Raw genomic sequence first — 20,237 nt, 5'->3', positions numbered from 1 at the left:
CTAGCCAGACTAATAAAGAAGAAGAGAGACAATAATCAAATAGATGCTACAAAAAATGATAAAGGGGATATCACCACCAATCCCACAGAAATACAAACCACCATTAGAGATTACTACAAACACTTCTATGCAAATAAATCAGTAAATCTACAAGAAATGGATAAATTCCTGGACACTTACACACTCCCAATACTAAATCAGGAAGAAGTTGAATCCCTGAATAGACCAATAAAAAGGTCTGAAATTGAAGCAGCAATTAATAGCCTACAAACCAAAAAATCTCCAGGACCAGATAGGTTCGCACCCAAATTCTACCAGAGGAAGAAGAGCTGGTATCATTGCTTCTGAAACTATTCCAAACAATACAAAAAAGAGGGAATCCTCCCTAACTCATTTTATGAGACCTACATCATCCTGATACTAACACCTGGCATAGACATAACTAAAAAAGAAAGTTTCAGGCCAATATTCATGATAAACATTAATGCAAAAATCCTCAATAAAATTTTGGCAAACCGAATCCATGAGCATATCAAAACGCTTATTCACCACGATCAAGTGGGCTTCATCCCTGGGATTCAAGGCTGGTTCAACATACACAAATCTATCAGTATAATCCATCACATAAACAGAACCAAAGACAAAAACCACACGATTATCTCAATAGATGCAGAGAAGGCTGTCAAAAATTTCAACAGCACTTTATGGTAAAAACTCTCAACTAACTAGGTATCAATAGAATGTCTCTCAAAATAATAAGAGCTATTTATGACAAACCCACAGCCAATATCATACTGAATGGGCAAAAACTGGAAGCATTCCCTGTGAAAACTGGCACAAGACAAAGATGCCCTCTCTCACCACTCCTATTCAACATAGTATTAAAATTTCTGGCCAGGGCAGTCAGGCAAGAAAAAGAAATAAAGGGTATCCAATTAGGAAAAGAGGAAGTCAAATTGTCTCTATTTGCAGATGACATGATTGTATATTTAGAAGACCCTATCATCTCAGCCCAAAATCTCTTTAAACTGGTAAGCAACTTCAGCAAAGTCTCAGGATACAAAATCAATGTGCAAAAATCACAAGCATTCCTCTACACCAGTAACAGACAAACAGAGAGCCAAAGCATGAGTGAACTCCCATTCACAATTGCTACAAAGAGAATAAAATACCTAGGAATACAACTAACAAGAGATGTGAAGGACCTCTTTAAGGAGAACTACAAACCACTGCTCAAGGAAATAAGAGAGGACACAAACAGATAGAAAAACATTCATTGCTCGTGGTTAGGAAGAATCAATATCATGAAAATGGCCAAACTACCCAAAGTAATTTATAAATTCAACGCTATCCTCATCAAGCTACCATGGACTTTCTTCACAGAACTGGAAAAAAAACCTTAAACCTCATATGGAACCAAAAAAGAGCCCACCTAGCCATGACAATCCTAGGCCAAAAAAACCAAAACACAACAAAAAAACAAAAAAAACAAAGCTGGACTCATCACGCAACCTGACTTCAATCTATACTACAAGGCTACTATAATCAAAACAGCATGGTACTGTTACCAAAACAGAGACACAGACCAATGGAACAGAACAGAGGCCTCAGAAATAATGCCACACACCTACAATCATCTGATCTTTGACAAACCTGACAAAAACAGGTGATGGGGAAAGGATTCTCTATTTAATAAATTGTGTTGGGAAAACTGGCTAGCCATATGCAGAAAGCTGAAACTGAATCTTCCTTATGCCTTTTACAAAAATTAACTCCAGATAGATTAAAGATTTAAACATAAAACCTAACACCATAAAAATCCTAGAAGAAATCCCAGGCGATATCATTCAGGACACAGGCATGAGCAAGGACTTCATGACTAAAACACCAAAAGCAATGGCAACAAAAGCCAAAATTGACAAATGGGATCTAATTAAATTAAAGATCTTCTGTACAGCAAAAGAAACTCATTAAAGTGAACTGGCAACCAACAAAACAGGAAAAAATTGGTGCTATCTACCCATCTGACAAAGGGCTGATATCCAGAATCTACAAAGAACTTAAACAAATTTACAAGAAAAAAATGAACGACCCCATCAACAAGTAGGTCAAGGATATGAACAGACACTTCTCAAAAGACATTTATGCAGCCAACAAATATATGAAAAAAAGCTCATCATCACTGGTCATTATAGATATGTAAATCAAAACCACACTGAGATACCATCTCATGCCAGTTAGAATGGTGATCATTAAAAAAATCAGGAGACAACAGATGCTGGAGAGGATGTGGGGAAATAGGAACACTTTTACAGTGTTGGTGGGAGTGTAAATTAGTTCAACCATTGTGGAAGACAGTGTGGCAATTCCTCAAAGACCTAGAACTAGAAATAACCATTTGACCCAGCAATCCCATTACTGGGTATAATATACCCAAAGGATTATAAATCATTCCATTATAAAGACACATGCACATTCATGTTTATTGTGGCACTGTTCACAATAGCAAAGACTTGGAGCCAACCCAAATGTCCATCAATGATAGACTGGATAAAGAAAATGTGGCACAATATACAGCATGGAATACTATGCTGCCATAAGGGATGAGTTCATGTCCTTTGCAGAGACATGGATAAAGCTGGAAACTATCATTCTCAGCAAATTGACACAAGAACAGAAAACCAAACACTGCATGTTCTTACTCATAAATGGGTACTGAACAGTGGGAACACATGGATCCAAGGAGGGGAACATCACACATCGAGGCCTTTTGAGGGGTGAGGGGCTAGGGGAGGGATAGCATTAAGGGAAATTCCTAATGTAGATGATGGGGTGATGGATGTAGCAAACCACCATGTCACATGTATAACTATTTAACAAACCTGCACATTCTGCACATGTACCCTAGAACTTAAAGTATAATAACAAAAAAAGAAATATCTGAGACTGGGTAATTTGAGAAGAGAGATTTAATTGGCTCATGGTTCTGCAGGCTGTACAGGAAGCATGATGCTGGCATCTGTTTGGCTTCTGGGGAGGCCTCAGGAAACTTACAATCAAGGTGGAAGGCAAAAGGGGAGCAGGCATGTCACACGGCCCCAGTAGGAGTGAGAAAAAGAGATGAGGGAGGTGCCATACACTTTTAAACAACCAGATCTTGTGAGAACTCACTATTGTGAGGACGGTAGCTAAGGCATGGTACTAGTAACCATTCATGAGAAATCCATCCCCATGATCCAATCACCTCCTACCAGGCCCCACATCCAACATTGGGAATTACATCTTAACATGTTATTTGGGTGGGGACACACATCCAAACTGTATCACTAGTTGGCAGAGAGTTTTTATTTTAAATCATGAGTGAGTGTTGGATTTTGTTGAGCGTTTTTTCTGTGTCTGTTGGTATTTTCATGTGATTAAAAAAATTTAGCCTGTGATGTGATGGATTGCATTAATTGATTTTCAAATGTTGGGCCAGCTTTTGATACCTAGAACAAATCCAACTTGGTTATGATGTATAAATCTTTTATACCTTCTTGGATTCAATTTCCTAATATTTTATTGAGGACTTCTGCACTTGTATTTATGAGAGATACTGGTCCGCAGTTTTATTTTCTTGTAAAATTATTGTCTGGATGTGGTACTGGAGTAATGATGGCCTTATAGAATAACTTAGAAAATATTCCTTTTGCTTCTATCTTCTAAAAGAGATTGCATTACATTGGTGTAGTTTCCTTAAATGCTTAATAGAATTCACCAGTGAACCCTGATGGGCCTGCTGCTTTCTGTTTTGGAAGGTTATTAATTATTGATTCAATTTATGTAACAGATATAGGACTATTCAAGTTGTCTGTATCTTCCTGTATGAGTTTTGGCATATTGTATCTTTTAAATAATTGGCTTACTTTATCTAATTCATCACATCTGTGGACAGTTATTTGTAGTACCCCTTTATTTTCCTTGTAATGGCCATTGAATCTGTAGTGATGTCCCCTCTTTCCTTTCTGACATTAGCAATCCTTATTGTCTTATTTTTGTCAGTTTGGCTAGAGGCTTATTGATTTCACTGATCTTTTCATTCAAACAGCCAGCTTTTTGTTTTGTTGATTTTTTCTATTGACTTCCTATTTTCAATTTTGTTTTCACTCTAATTTTTATTCTTTTCTTCTGCTTACTTTGAATTTAATTTTTTTTGAGACAGACTCTAACCCAGGACAGAGTGCAGTGGCACGTTCATAGCTCACTGCAGCCTTAACCTCCCATGCTCAAGCAATCCTCCTGCCTCCTGAGTAACAGTGAGTATAAACACATGCCACCACACCCTGCTAATTTTTGTGTTTTTTGTAGAGATGAGGTTGTACCATGCTGCCCAGGCTGGTCTTGAACTCCTGGGCTTGAGCTATCCTCCTGCCTTTATCTCCCAAAATGCTGTGATTACAGGTGCAAGCCACCGTAATTTTGAATTTAATTTGCTCTTCTTTTTTTCTAGTTGCTAAGGTGGAAACTCTGATTACTGATTTTAGATCTTTCTTCTTTTCCAATATGTGCATTCAATGCTACACATTTTCCTCCAAACACTACTTTTATTGCATCTCACGAATCTTGATGAGTTGTATTTTAATTTCCCTTTATTCAAAATATTTTAAAATCTCTTGAGATTTTTTGACCCACATTTTTTAGAAATGTGTTATCTAATCTCCAAATATTTCAAAACTTGTGTGCTATTTTTCTCTACTTGATTTCTAGTTTATTTTCACTGGGGTCCAAGAGGAGACATTGCATTTCTATTATTTACAAGTTGTTAAGGTATATTTTATGGTCCAGAATATGGTCTATTTTGGTGACTGTTTTATGTGAGCTTGAAAAGAATGTGTATTCTGCTTATGTTGGAGGAAATGATCAATAATGTCACTTATATCCAGTTGATTGATGGTGCTATTGAGTTCAGCTATGTCCTTACTGATTTTCTGCCTAGAGCATCTGGTCATTTCTGGTAGAGGGGTGTTGACGCCTCCAACTATAATAGTGAACTCATTTATTTCTCCTTGCAGTTTTATCAGTTTATGACTCGTGTATTAATATTTTGACACTGTTGTTAGAAGCACATGCATTAAAGATTATAATATTATGTTTTCTTGGAAAATGAGCCCCTTTATCATGATATAAGGATCACCTTTACCTATGATAACTTTCCTTGCTCTAAAGTCTGCTCTGTCTGAAATTAATTAAATTAATATAGGTGCTTCTGCTTTTTTGATTAGTGTCAGCATGACATATCTTTCTTCATGCATTTATATTTAATATATATGTGTTTTCATATTATAAAGAGGGTTTCTTGTAGACCACATGTAGTTGGGTCCTAATTTTGATCCATTCCAATAATTTCTGTCTTTTAATTGGTATATTTGGTTCATTGCCATTTGAAGGCTTGTTATAGTTGGACTGTTATCTACCATGTTTGTTAATGTTTCCTATTCATTGCCTTTCTTCTTTGTTCCTGTTTTTGTCTTATACTTTTTGTCTGCCTTTTGTGGTTTTAATTGAGCACTTTACATAATTCAATTTTCTTTCCTTTTTAAAAACATTTTAATTATGCTTTTTACACTTTTTTAGTGATTTTATACTTTTTATACATTTTTAGAAAATATTTATAACTAATCCAAGTTCATACTGAAACAAAACTATACCAGTTCATGAGTAGTATACATGACGTGAGTATACTATACTAAATAATATAATAAAAGTTATAATAAAAATATGAATAGAAAAAAAATACCACCTGAATACAATTTGGATAAACTTTATGGAAATGTAACACATAAAGTCCTACTTAAAAATTTAGCCCCATAAATTTTCACCCAATGAACACACCCAATGCTCAAATCAAAACTCCCCTACCCCCTTCCAGTGACCATACCACCTCCCAAAGGAAATGGCCAGTATTTTGATTTCTAACACGTAAGGGCATTTTTATTTTTAAAAACTCCTACAATTTACTTAAAGCATGATTCCCCAGTCTCTTTCCCACAATGAGTTTGGTGTGTTTTTCTTATCTATTTTTTAAATACATGTACACACAACATAAGTTATCTGTCTGTGGAAATGTATAGTCTTGCTTTCTCAGTACATTGTCATTTTTACATTTTTGTGTGTAGAATTTGGTTTCTCCCTCTGCCACTAAATTATAATCGCCACAAGGAGCAAGCCAATGGCATTACCTGTACCTCGTTTTCTCCCCAGAAGCTTACTTGTTCTGTAAATGTGGTACATAAATGAATGAGTATGCCAGGTGCTGGGGGTATAGAATTGTACAACACAAACACGGTCACTGCCCCCACCCTCTTCTGGTTCGCAATTGATCAGAAATTCATCCTAAAACCTCTCTGAATGTGCTAAAGTAACGTCCTACAGCCACAATCTTTGTCCTTCTCAGAGACGTCTCATACCTCAGCAAGCTCTTCCTTGCTGGCTGACTCCCTTCTTGGGCTAATAAAGGGCCCCTGCTCAACTTCCCCATGCTTCCCACCCACCTTCACTGAGTTCAGCCCCTCTGTGTATAAATATTGCCCTTCTAACTTCATTCTACAAAGCTCAACATGTCTCCTAGAACTAGCTAATAAGACAAATGTGGTGAATAGGATTTTGTGTTTGAGAGTTAGAAGACATAGGTTCAAGTCCTAAAGCTTTTACTCTCTGGGTGACCCTAGGCAAATCACTCCACCTGTCTGGTGTAAGTTTTTATGTTTATCAAATGAAGGGACTGAAATGAAAAGCTCTAGGGCTCCTTTTAGCTCTAATATCCTATGATTATTATGATGAAAGGTACCAACGCTTAAGTGTAGACAGCTCATTTTTCTACAGATAGCCTAAGTCCCAGTGATCATTTATTCCCCCTAGGGGAGGGTTAACACTTTTGAATCTCTGTTTAGCTTCCTCTTTACACAGGTTTGTCTCACCCCAGCCCTCTACTTTGATAAGACATACTGCAAGTGGCAATAGTGGAAGGTAGACAAACACTTCTTCACGAAGGTTGACATGGAAGATCAATACTATCCTTGTGAAAATGCCAGAAAGTTTGAACACTTCTTTAAAAAACATCTTTCTTTAGAAAATCGTCTTTTGAAACACCATGACCTGATTTTCAGGGAAGGACTGATTACAAAGCCTATGGTTTCTTGCCAAGGCAGCGAGTTTTTGACTCCCACTCGATGATTAAAGACTAAGGGAAAAGCAAAACAACAAGCGCCTCACATCCCTACTGATTGCATCATGCTGGGTTGAGACCCAGGGAAACTGAACTGCTATCTAGAGAACAGGCCAGGCAATCCCCAAGCACGTGGGATCAGCTGACCATGGGGACCCCGATTTCATACCAAGACCAATTGGCACCTGGCCACACAAGTGCCCCCTGTTCTGAGCCATTCCGGTGTGTCTGGAGCTGCTCTAATTCTGGGTATGAGGAATAACTTTCTAGGAGTGGGACTGGCTTGGTCTCAACTCTGTTTACTCCCTGAGATAGCAAGGACCCTGCAGACTTTGGAGACTGAGAACATGGGTCATATGAGCTTCTCTGGACCATTTTCAAGTTCATCTCCAAATCACTATCTAATTTTATTCTAACAAAAGCACTCAAATTAGACATTATTGGCCCCATTTTACAGATGAGGAAATTTAAGCCACTTGTCCAATGTCACAGGACTAGGGCAGAGCAGAATTGGGTTTCATTTCACAACTTAGGATTCTTAGCTTCAAGATATACTAAAGAAACCTTCCAGGGACTGCAGTCTCCCCTTCCCCAGACCCCTAATTATAAGAAAAGTTTAGGGTACATGGTAAAGTTTGTCATTCAGGCTGGACTCTGTGGGCCCCTCAGTTCCCCTTATCTATCAGTGAGCAGGAATGAGGTCCACTGGATACCCCTTGGGGGCGCCAAACCATCAGGTCCTGTGGGCTTTGCCCAAGGCACAAAACACCTTGTAAAAGCACTTCCTCTGACCTTTCTTCAAAACAAAGAAAGTGATAAAGTTGGAAAGACTTGGCTTTGAGTGGCTGTGGGCATCAGGCAGAAGCACACCTGGAAGCGGCTTCTGGGGAAGGAGTTCAGGGAAGAAGAAAAAGTGAGAGTGAATTGTGTGTGTGTGTGTGTGTGTGTCAGGGGACATTTTGTTCCAGTCTAGCACTGGCCTAGTGCATAGTGAAGAGAATGGGGTAAACCAATAGATCAACGTGGGAACAGACGTACTGATACCGTGGGAGAAGTACCTTGAAAGACACCGTCGGTTTCTCCTTGTCCTCGACATGGCTCTATCATTCACTAATATTGCTCAGGCACCCCTACTCTCAGACACACGCTGTAAATTAATTGTTCACTTAACATTGCAATCACCTGGAGTTACCATTCTCTTCACCATCAGACTTTTGGCAAAGAGTAGTTTATAATCATCATCTCCAGTTTCTCAGCACCACCCACTTCCTCTTTAACCTTATGAAGTAGTATTTACTCTATTAGAACAGCACTGAGTCTTATCGTTTTTCCATTCCCAGCACTTGGCACATAGCTGATGATAGGGAGGGTTTGTGGTTTTTTTCCTTTTTTTTTTTTTTGAGACAGGGTCTCGCTCTGTCAAACAGGCTGGAGCGCAGTGGCACAATCCCAGCTGACTGCATCCTTGACCTACTAAGCCTAAGCGGTCCTCTTGCCTTAGCTTCCTGAGTAGCTTGGACTACAGCCGTGTGCCACTATGCCCGGCTAATTTTTGTATTTTTAGTGGAGACAGGGTTTTGCCACGTTGCATAGGCTGGTCTCAAACTCCTAGGCTTAAGCAATCCACCTGCCTTGGCCTTCCAAAGTGAGGGGATTATAGGCAATAAGCCACCCACACCCAACCGAGACAGAGTTCTTGTTTTGACTGTTGCCACATTCTCTACCTGTGTTCCTCCCGCCCCACACAGGAACTAGACACCCCTTTGTAATCTCCTCTACGTTGTTGCATCTGGATAGGCCTAGAAAGCATTTGCTTTTTCATATGAAGCCAGCTCTCTCCCTGCCCCATTCTCCCACCTGAACTAATTTGTTAGCTTCTGGAAGAGGCATTATCGCAGTTATTAGGGACATACCAGCTAGAAAAACTGGAAGGTCTACTAGGGACTGACATTGTGACCAAAGTACTATTTCAAACCACTAGTGTACAATGGTGGTATCTGTAGGTACTGAAACAATTTGTTCAAAGGAGGAAACCATTTAGTGACTGTTCTATTCGTATGCTCTATGGCTTGTGAACATTAAACCAAATTAAACAGAGTTAAGGAATGCTGCTGCTCTGCTAGACAACCTCTACCTTGCTTAGACCACCAAATTTTAAAAACTTCACACACTTTGCGTTCATTCTTGTATCCTCCACAGTTCGTGTACAAGGTTCTCAGCTTAGTGAATCAAATCCAGAGCAATCGCCAATCAATTATTTCCTAAGTGATAGCTTTTTCCAGAGAATCCTATTTTCTCTCCTGAGGCCTACCAAGCAAAGGAAACATGGCCTTCCTCAGAGGGAGATTTGAAATTCCTCTCAAAGGAAAAACCTGCCGATTAAAATAAAGTCCAAAATCTTATTCCAGTGGAAAAGCATTTAGCTAAATGACTTACATCTGGACTGAAGCACGAGTACTTTCTTTGTCATGTACGGATTCATTGTCACCCTCTGCTTGGCTGATCTGGAGGGTGAGATGACCTCCACAATTTAAGAAGAGCAAAATTCTTCAATATCAGACCCAACCCAATGCATGTTTCCCAAAAGCAGGAATTTCTTCTTTTCCCACACCTATGAAACAATGACTCATATCTAAAGACACCAAGGGGTAGCTTCTGGGAGAGGCATTATTATAATTTCTGTTAACCTCTAGCCTCTAAAATCTGCTCTGAATAAGCATGTAAGCCAAATATAGCATATTGGCATTATTAATTGTAGTTTCAAGTTTTTTAATTTTATCAAACAGGCTGCCACTTCTAAAACTCTCTTACACAGAAATTCCAGAGGTCTCCCTATTTGGAGGTAGTGAAAAAATCATGTCAAAAAATCTATAGTTTTAATAGATCCAAAGGAAACTTGAGAGATCACTGATGTTAGCCCCTGCTTTTACTGGTGACGATTCTAACCTAGAACCTATTTGGTTCACTAACCTGGAGAGGGCACCAAAAGGAAGTTGCTCATTTGTCTTACCTTCCGCCAGTTTCGTTTCATAAGCAGTACTGTGTAGTCTCAAGTGAACACTGTCTGTGGTAGACTGCCAGGATTTGAAACTCCTCCCTTCTGCTAAGTACGTAACCCTGTAACAGAGTGAAAGAATAAAATGAGTTAATGTATTTAAATGCACTGTTGAGTGCTTAAAGTGTCTGGTATATAGTGAATGCTCATAGGATACTAGCTAATTGATCCCTCAAAGGGCTGCTTCTAGGATTATGAGATGACACCTACCAAAGTTTTAGCAAAGTACCTGGCATATCATGCTCAATGAATGGGTTCTTACAGTTTTACAGCAAAGGTGGAAGATAGTTTTCTTGAGCTCAGGTCATGTATTGATTAGGGAGGCTACACAGTACTGAAGACTTTTATTTCAAAGTGAGGACAATTTTGCTACTTGGAAGTACTCGTAATTTAGTTAATATTGAACACAGAAGGATTAGTAGAAAAGCTTTGAACTATTGCTTTCTTTCTAAAGTGTGTTTAAGAGAATTCCATAATATCTGGGTATCCACACTTTTGCTTAGTTGGGGGGTCCTGACCAGAACTATCCACTTGGCCACATTTCTTAGGAATTATCACTATTGAAGAAGGATAGAAATATTTCCATCAGAGCCCACAGTTTAGCTTTTAGTGCTCAATGAATATCTTTATGTTTAGTAAACTCCTTATAACTCCCACAGTGAGAGGTCACATTTCACTATCTCTCCTTGGGTTTTGTTTAAGTAGGTAGCAGATTGACTGGGGCTGAGCTGACACTTCAAATCAAGGTTTTGGAGCTCAGAGCAGGGAAAAGAAGGCCAGAAGCCCCTTCCTGATGAAACTTCTCATTGGGTGAGCTTCATGATACAAAGGGCATTTAAATGTCATGCTTATATATAGCTATCAATCTTAGTGAAAAGAAAGTGCTTCTCGCAAGATTCCAGTAAGATTCCCGTATCCCAGTTTCACAGGCCTTGCTTAGTCATGTGTCCATCCGTGATCCATGTGTCTGTGACCAGGTTGGAGTCAGAGTTTGGATAAATTACTCAGTTTGGCCAAATTCAGTCATGTCCCCACCCTTGAATCTGGGAGCATCAGTTAGTCTCCATCCAAACTACACAAACAGGAGAAGAAGGAAGGATACCCCGAACAACATCTGGGTACTATGACCAAAAGAAACGGCCGTAGACACTGAACAGGTAAAATTAACAGCTATCTCCTCCACCTGACTCTATCACCACTCACTCTAGGACCATGAGTGAGCCATTAATCTTTTTGGGATGTAGTTTTGTCATCTATAAGATGAGAGATTTGGGCTAATAAGATCAGGGTTTCTCAAATTTTAGAGTGTCTTAGAACCCTCTGAAGGGCTTGCTAAAACAGTTTCTTAGACCCCACCCCCAAAGATTCTGATTCAGTAGGTCTGGAGTGGGGCCCAAGGATTTGGCTTTCTATCAAGTACCCAGATGATGTTACTGCTGCTGACGCGGGGACCACACTTAGAATATCCTAACACTAAGCAGCTACTGGCACACAATAATGCTTTGAGCAATTATAAGTCTTCATTCTGAGGCTCAAGCTAGAGATTCTGCTTCTGTCCCCACTGTAAGAAGAGCAACATACACCCGTAACAGAAACACAAGAATCACAGCTCTGAATTCTCAACTCAGATACCATCACTGGGGATACTAAGTCAGATCTATGACTCTAGTAGTTACTCATTTTAAGTAAGTCACAATGGCTAGATTGGGTGAGGATGGAGTAGGAAAGGCCTCTGACTTCTCAATTCTAGAGCTCCCAGGGACAATGTCTGTCTTCCTGATTTACGCTTGTCCTCATTCAAATCTCTGTCGAGGCAGCTCTGAGAATTTGAAGATTCCACAGGAAAGCAGAGTGTTTTTTGGTTAAGGTGACAGACTTTGGTGACAGGTAGACCGGGACTCCAGTGTTCATTCGTCCACTCACTCAAGACTGTGTAACCTTGGGAAGATTAATCTCTCTGTCCCCTAGTTCCAAAATTGGGCAGATGTAGAATGTACCTCATGGAGTTGTTATAGGGATTAAAATAAAGGAGGTTAGGCATAGGTGAAGGATTTAGCACAGTGCTTGGCACAGGAACTCAATAAACGCTATATAACACTACGTTTGGGTCCAGGATACCCCTGCACACTCCACAGCTGAACATCATTTAACAAGGTATACTAGCATCCATCCATGATTACTGGCATCTTCTCAGGAATGTCCTGTTCCTCTGCTCTGACAGTTGTGTTTTCTCAAGGTATCTGTGTATATTCTGGGGTCAAATGTGTTTGTAAAATGCTGGGCAATAGGATGTTTTCTTTACTGTGGACTTTTTAGAGTCTTTACTATGGTAATTCAAATTAAGAATCTCCAAAAGATATTTGGTATTTGGTGGTTCCCAAACCTCCTGGACCATGGAATCCTTTTTGTAAGGAATTCCTATTAACAGATATTAACATTTTTTAACATTCTGCATGCAGAAGGAGCCTTGGAAACTCTGCTGTGGAGCAAAACTATCCAAAAGGCTCCAGCATGCTTATGAACAGGCATATTCAGAGACGTCCCACAAGTCCTGTGAATCAATACTGTGAATATGGGGATAAGTAATATATCATGTTTAGCGGGGTAGTAGTTGCCATATATTCTAATGGATAAGGCTGGAGGATAAAAGCTGTATTTTGGCAATAATTTAGAAAATTATTTTCAACTAGAAGAGATAAACGTTTTGAAACTGAGGTGCTCTTGTTCCAGTCTCTGCTCTGTTGTGAATCAAGGAGAGGGGTAGGAGTTGGGGAAGTAATGTGTGAATGTCCTGTTCTCAACAGAAGGAGAGGGTGGAGGAGTGTTCCTGGGAGCAGGTAACACTTTATGTCAGAGTAGAGGAGGGAGACGGTGCTGCAGACGGGCTTGGGGTCAGGTAACAGCTCTCACTGCTGACACCTGTTGTAGGTAGTTGCAGCATCACCAGGAGGTTTTTATGTCCTAAAAAAATTTGAGAGCATGCTAGATTAATAGCCAACCTTAAATGTGGTAAAGATTATACCAGATTTATCTGTTATAAAAATGTGATACTGATGATCAAATCAGGAAAGAAAGTGGCTGCCCTTTTTAAAATAGTGCCTAATGCAACTGGGATCTCTGAAAAATGAAATGTAGCTGATGCTTAGGCCAATTATTCTAATTTGCAGAGTCTCCGAGCTCAGTCAAACTGCTATGTCAGCACACTTCCCTGAGATTATATGTGATCTGCTGTACTCTCTCAGGAACACAAAATAAATTAAATTAAAACAACTGTAATACCACCAGCACAACTTTTTGTTCCATACTTCATAGGTCTGGCTGTCTTACATAATTAGGAGGAGCTGAACTTTAAGGAGGCCTTAAGTATAGAAAACAGGCTGCTGGTGTTGAAGTCCTCATCATTAAAAAATAAACACGTTGGTCTTACCGCTAGCAGCAAGACTGTGACTCCCCCATCTCTCCCTGCTTCTTAGGCTCCAACTCAAACCAGCCGGCCTGTGTCATCTCTCTATTAGTTCATGGCTTGAAAAGCTCCATCACAGATGGACTCAAGTTTGGGGGATCTGTCACTTACATTTGCCGAAATGCGTTACGCACATTTTTGACAGTGTAGCACACGAGGGTGCTGCCTTTTAATTGCAAGGAGTGGAAAGGGTTTTTAAGGCAGCTGGCATGTCTCATGGGAGCTCCTGCCAAGGGAGCCTCCTACAGCAAACTTCATTTACCCCAAGGCTGAGGCGACTCATGTGGCTCTTTATTAAGTCATTTTTTCAGCTGCCCCTTTCTCTCCGTGTCTGTCTTTCCTTTCTCAGGCTCCCAGATGTACTAGAAAGCCTGCCAACGCTAAACTCAGGCTGGGCATTGACTGACTTTCCTCCCCTCTGCAGCAGGGGCTGTTGGTAACGGGATCAGTGTGGCAGGTTGTCTCACAGCTGGGGAAATCTTCAGCTCTGCTGCATCCAGTGTGCTGACAGCAGGTTCAGCTCAGTGCATTCTCATTTCATTTCTGTGTGTCACTAAATGAGAGTCTTAAAAGCTGCTGCCATGGGGTTTATAGGAGAATAAGCGGTGAGGGCAGGAGAGCATAGAAATACTGGGATGTTGGAGAGCAAAGTGGCAGCTCTGTTCTGTATTGCAACAGGATTTGCCAGAGACAAACCAGAGGATAGGTGGGAACTCGCCGTTTCAGATGAGGGCTTAAGGTGAGACTTGGCTAAGAATGACATCGGCATTAATAAGGCCCTGGGTCTGCTAAGTGCTCTGCCTCCCTCACTATTCAATACCCATGTTCAGCTCCTATTTCCAATGGTTAGCATGTAATTGGAATCAGGAATCTGTGAGCTCAGTGGCCCACTGAGGAACTCACAGGTCCTGCCCTCAAAGTGTTTACTCTTAATAAAGGACCCAGAACTGATCAATTGGTGTCAGTGGACAAATACACGGAGCACAACTGTGACAATGTTAAACTACTGAGACGGTGCTGTGGTTGTATACCATGGCACAGAGGATGCTTCAGTGATTCCTGAACCAAAAAGACAGTCCTGAACTGCAACTGCCTATTCTATACAATACTCACTGTGTCTGAGTATTTGTTACTTGATTCCTATCGGTAAGCTTGTCCACCTCTTCTCCTTTTGGGAGACAAGAATCTACATGTAGTTAAAACCACCAATAGGATGTACTGGCAGGAAGGCTGTCCATGGGATCTCACTGAGACCAGAATGAGTGTCTTACTCATCTTTGGGCTCTGTATATTAAGGGTAGCAATTGGAACTTGGGGACTGAAAAATGTTTGTTAAGTGGCATTAGATCACTGTTATTTTTCATCTGTGTAGCACCTTTCTACTTTTGTAAGTCAGCTTTTTTGTTGTTGCTGTTGTTGTTAGAGATAGGGTCTTGCTCTGTCACCCCAGGCTGGAGTACAGTGGCACGATCACAGCTCACCACAGCCTCCAACTCCTGGGCTCAAGTGATCTTCCCACCTCAGCCTCCAGAGTAGCTGAGACTACAGGCACACACCACCATGCCTGGTTAATTTATAAAAAATTTTTTCTAGAGCTGAGAGCCTCATTATGTTGCCCAGGCTGATCTTAGTCTCAAACTCCTGGACTCAAATGATTCTCCCACCTTGGTGTCCCAAATGGCTGGGATTATAGGTGTGAGCCACTATGCCCAGCCAAAGAAACAGCTTTATGTTTATTCTTACTGGAAGCCTTTGTGGTAACACAGATATTTTTCAGTTCTCCAAATGTGACCTCAAGGCACAGCTGGGTTGTCACTTGCCCAGGATGACAGGGCAAATGTGCATCAGGATTGGCACTCAAGCCAGCTATCAAGACTGGCTAGGGGACACTTAGAGAAATGGAAGAGAATCAGCTACATCTGCATCCTGACCTTATTTATAAGCCTTTAAATGTGTATTTAGCTGATATAATTTATAAAATAGTGAGCTTTTTTCAGTTTTAAAATAAAAGTGAAAATACATATTAAGGCTGAGTGTGGTGGCTCATGCCTGTAATCCGCACTTTGGGAGGCGAAAGAGGGCAGATCACTTGAGGTCAGGAGTTCGAGCGAACCAACCTGTCCAACATGGTGAAACCCTGTCTCTACTAAAAATTAAAAAATTAGCTGGGCGTGGTGACATACACTTGTAATACCAGCTACCTGGGAGGCTGAGGCATGAAAATCGCTTAAACCTGGGAGGCTGAGGTTGCAGTCAGCCAAGATCGTGCCACTGCACTCCATCCCAGGCAACAGAGCAAGGCTCCATTTCAAAAAAATTAAAAATAAAATACAAAAAATAAATAAAATACATAATGACAAGGATCCCTGTGGCTTATGGATGAATAAATGTCTACCTCTAGGTTAACACGCATGCTAAGAGCTTTTTCTTTAAGTTACTGAGTAATAGTGAAGCATCAGATACCACCATAAAGCACAAAGCTCCATCAGAAAAAAAAATTAATTTTGTTAATAAAAAATAAAAATAATGACTGAGTAATTGGGGATGATTTACCATAGCAGCGGTTTCTTTTCCTAGGAAAGTCAACATTTCCACTTCTTAGTACTTATCTACCAGCAGGGGACATCGCATCAGACAGCGCCCGCTTCAATTAACAGCATCCCTTCATTATCGCTAACATCTATTAACAAATAATCGAGTGAATCCGTGGCCACAGCGCTGAATTTTGTACCTCCACTGCTATGCGTACTGTGGCAGTTTTGCTTTCAAAGAGTAAATTATTAACACCCGAGTCTCAAATGGTACCAAGTATTATTTTTGACATTATAATTCATCCTCTAAAAGCTATTTCTCATTCTCCAGATCATGGATTCTCAATAGGGCCAGTATCGCTTTCAAGGGGGTGAAAATTAGTCAAGGGCTGTGGGGTGGAGGTCATTGACAAAGTCTTACCCTTTTTATGTATAAAGCACAGATACAACTACAACACATAAACACATACACAGCATATCTGTGGTATTAACATTTCATGAGGTGGCAATTGAAAAAATATATATCTTAAAAGGATCCTGGAAGGCCAGGCGTGGCGGCTCATACCTGTAATCCCAGCACTTTGGGAGGCTGAGGTGGGCGGATCATGAGGTCAGGAGTTCGAGACCAAACTGGCCAACATAGTGAAACCCCGTCTCTACTAAAAATAAAAAAAGCCAGGCATGGTGGCGCGTGCCTGTAGTTCTGGCTATTTGGGAGGCTGAGGCAGGAGAATCGCTTGAACCAGGGAGGCAGAGGTTGCAGTGAGCAGAGATCATGCCATTGCACACTCCAGCCTGGGCGATTGGGTGAGACTCCATCCCAAAAAAAAAAAAAAAAAAAAAGGATCCTGGATGGAAAGGCTGTGGTGATGAGGGTGTGGCAATAATAAAAACAGGTTTAAATAACACTGCCCTACACCTATGCATTTCAAATCTGGCCTACTTATTGGAATCACCTTGAGAGTTTTGAAAAATACTGATTCCTGGACCACCCCCAGAGTTTCTGATGTAGTTGGCTTGGGTGGAGCCTTGCCTTGGTATATGTAAAAGCTCCCCAGATGAGTCCCCTTTGGGGCAGCCAAATTTGAGAACCACAGCTCTAGATAACAGATGACATGACAGAACTATTCATTCACACCATAGCAAATGTGACTAAACTGTCATGACAGTCTTTCCTAAACCCAAGTGTGACTTTGGAATTTTTTCCATACATTATTGCAAATTAGAATTGACATGTGAAATGAAAGCAATTTGCCATTCCTGTTCTAGTTCCCTAGGCTAGAGCAGAATCCAAACCCATATCCTAATGTTTTAGCACCTAGAAGGTGCTTATTAAGTTTTATTATGCCTTACATTTCCTCATTATGCTTTTATTGATCAAGGAGGAGAACACAGAATAAAAATTGGTGGCGAGTGAGCAGAGAGGAGGAAGTTTGCTGAATGCCTAAATATAGTGGTGCAAAGGTGTGTTTGGTCATACCTGGGGCTGGCTGATATTCTGTTTTTGTTATATGTTCATTAGACATGAACAGACAAATCCACCAGAGGAAAGAAAAAATAAAAGGTTTTCATTTCATGACAGGCTTTTTTTTGAAGGATAGTTGTTCAGCTTTATGCTAGCATCTATGGTTAAGGTATATATCACTCAATAGGCATAAAGCAAATAGTTATTTCCAAGAGCAGGAATTCATGTCAAGTTTTAGTGAAATTAGGCAGATCTTCAAGTGGAAAGTCAAATAAAGTAGTTTCAAGGGTAAGAGTTCCTAATTAGCACCTGAAGTTATAAGAAATGATGCCTGCTGAGGTAAATATAAACAACAAATGTATTCTGTAAGAAAATTTGAACACAATTTTCCTTGAATTTGGTGGTTGAATAAAACATGAAATTTGATATATTTATTCTGATCATTTAAGTTGAACTGTTCATATACACAAGTGTATCTGTGTTTGTGTATCATTGTGTGTGTGTGTGTATGAGAGAGAGAGAGAAAGAAATAGTAATTAGTTTTTGGAAACAAAATGGCCAATACAAATATGGAAAGCTGCATAACTCATCTGTTATCTGGTAATTATAATAAAAACAAAGTCATCAGATGGGCGAAAGCTAAAAAGATGAAAATACCAAGTTTGGGGAGGATGTAAAGTAACAGAATCTCTCATACTCTCTGTTAGGGCAGGTGGGGTTGTAAACTGGATCCCAACTACTTTGGAAAAATAGTTTGGCATTATCTAATAAAGGTGAAAATGTACATAACCCTATGCCCCAGCAATTGTACTCCTCGAGATTTCCCCTGGAGAAATTTGATTTCATGTATCAGAAGACAAACAAAAAGGCTCACAGCAGCACTGTTTGTAATAGTCCTGGTGGAAACAATGCCAATGTTTATCAGGGATGGAATGAATAAATAAGTGTGGTATATTTACAAATGGACTACCATGCAACAAAGCATGGATAACCTACTTCTACTCATAACAACATGGATAACTCTCACAAATGCAATGTTGAGTAAAGACACAAAACCCTCCTTTCACACAAATGTTAAAACAGATGAAACTAAGCAACACGTCCAGGGATACATACGTCAGTGATAAAACGGTAACATAAAGCAAGGAAATGACGATCAAGAATGTCAGCAGAGTAGTTAGGGAAGAGCAAGGTGGTTCTATCATTAAGGAGAGGCACACATTGGGGTAGAGAGGGCACCCAGGCTACCAATAATATTCATTTCCCAACGCAGGTAGTAAACACATACGTAAGATTCATGTTAATAGTTGTTCGTAATACACTTTAATGAAGTTTTCTGAATGTAATAAATTGGTTTCTAAACTTGCAATTTTCTGCATGACTTCTGTATTCATGTATTAATTGAACTTAAGCAAGAACAAAAAATGTTTTTTGAAGCTTGTAAAATGGAGAGAAATGCTCAAGAATAGGTTGTGGATGGTACCACCAACAGGGCAGCTCCAGGGTTCACGACCCCTTAGGTGCCCTGTCCCTAGGGTGTGGTTATGGGATAATTTGTTCAACCTCTTATAATCTAGGTCTCTCAATTGAAAATCCCAGTTCCTGGAAGAGAGGATAGGATTGGCCTGGTCATATTCCCTGTTGGTCACATGTCCTCATTCACCAGAGCCATGTGGAGCCAGAGAGGGGCCATTCTTCAAAGGCCAGGGAGAGGGAAGGAAAACTGTATGGATGAAAATAACCTACAATCTGGACACTGTCAAAACCAACAAACAGAAAACACCAAGATCCAAGAAGGCATGCAGATAAGAATCACAAAGCCAAGATTGTTCCTGAAGAATTCATCCCACAAAAGGGCAGCACTTAACTTACTGCATTCTGTTCACCACTGGATTCCAGGACTGGAGTACATAACTAATGTAAAAGAGTGAACAATGACATACGGATGAGATTCTTCCCACGGTGCCTTAACTCACCATATTCCCTCTGTCTGAGAAATGTGTGCCAACCACAAATGGTCACTCTGATCACCTCTGCTCTGCAGAAAACTAGCCTTCAACCACCCTGTATGATGACTTCTCTTGTGAACTCTATGGTGGTCAGAGTCACAGGAAAAAGCTGAAAGAAAGGCCAAGAATCAGGGCTCCTCTTGGCTGGGACCGAGAGGCAGAGGACTAGCCTGTCATTTGCAGGTCTTTCAATTTCTTCCTGCTTCACTGGGGGAGGGGGCAGGCTTGTAAACTGGGGAAGTAGGTGGGATGGTGGGAGGCAGGAAATATTGCCAGGCCAGCAGGAATCCTGGCCCTCTTGGTTACTCATCCTGTACCAAGCAACCAAGGTAATTTTTGAAAGTACAGACTTGTGTGTGGAAATATATCCTTCCCACAGCTCAGCCTCAACTTTGAAATGGTTCTCAACAGAAAGACGGGAAACACACAGGTAAACAGCACCTTTCTGAAGCACAATGAGCGGCGCCTCTGCTACAGAGACCCACTTGGACACCGCGATATAAAACAATT

General features: G+C 40.4%; 1 long non-coding RNA gene across 1 annotated transcript in view; it reads right to left on the bottom strand.

Moving 5' to 3' along the window:
* Positions 1 to 10,222: 10,222 nt before the first annotated feature.
* The window catches only part of LOC135268668 (uncharacterized), a 151,488-nt gene continuing 141,473 nt past the window's right edge, over positions 10,223 to 20,237 (bottom strand). The window contains exon 3 of the long non-coding RNA XR_010337000.1: positions 10,223 to 10,321. This is a non-coding gene — a long non-coding RNA (uncharacterized LOC135268668). The remainder of the gene's footprint in view (positions 10,322 to 20,237) is intronic.

The sequence above is a fragment of the Aotus nancymaae genome, unplaced genomic scaffold (assembly GCF_030222135.1).
Source record: "Aotus nancymaae isolate 86718 unplaced genomic scaffold, 86718_ANA_hifiasm-v0.15.2.pri h1tg000041l, whole genome shotgun sequence".
NCBI classification, from domain to species: domain Eukaryota; kingdom Metazoa; phylum Chordata; class Mammalia; order Primates; family Aotidae; genus Aotus; species Aotus nancymaae.
Note: the sequence above shows the minus strand (reverse complement) of the source record. Positions and strands in the feature narration are given on the sequence as shown.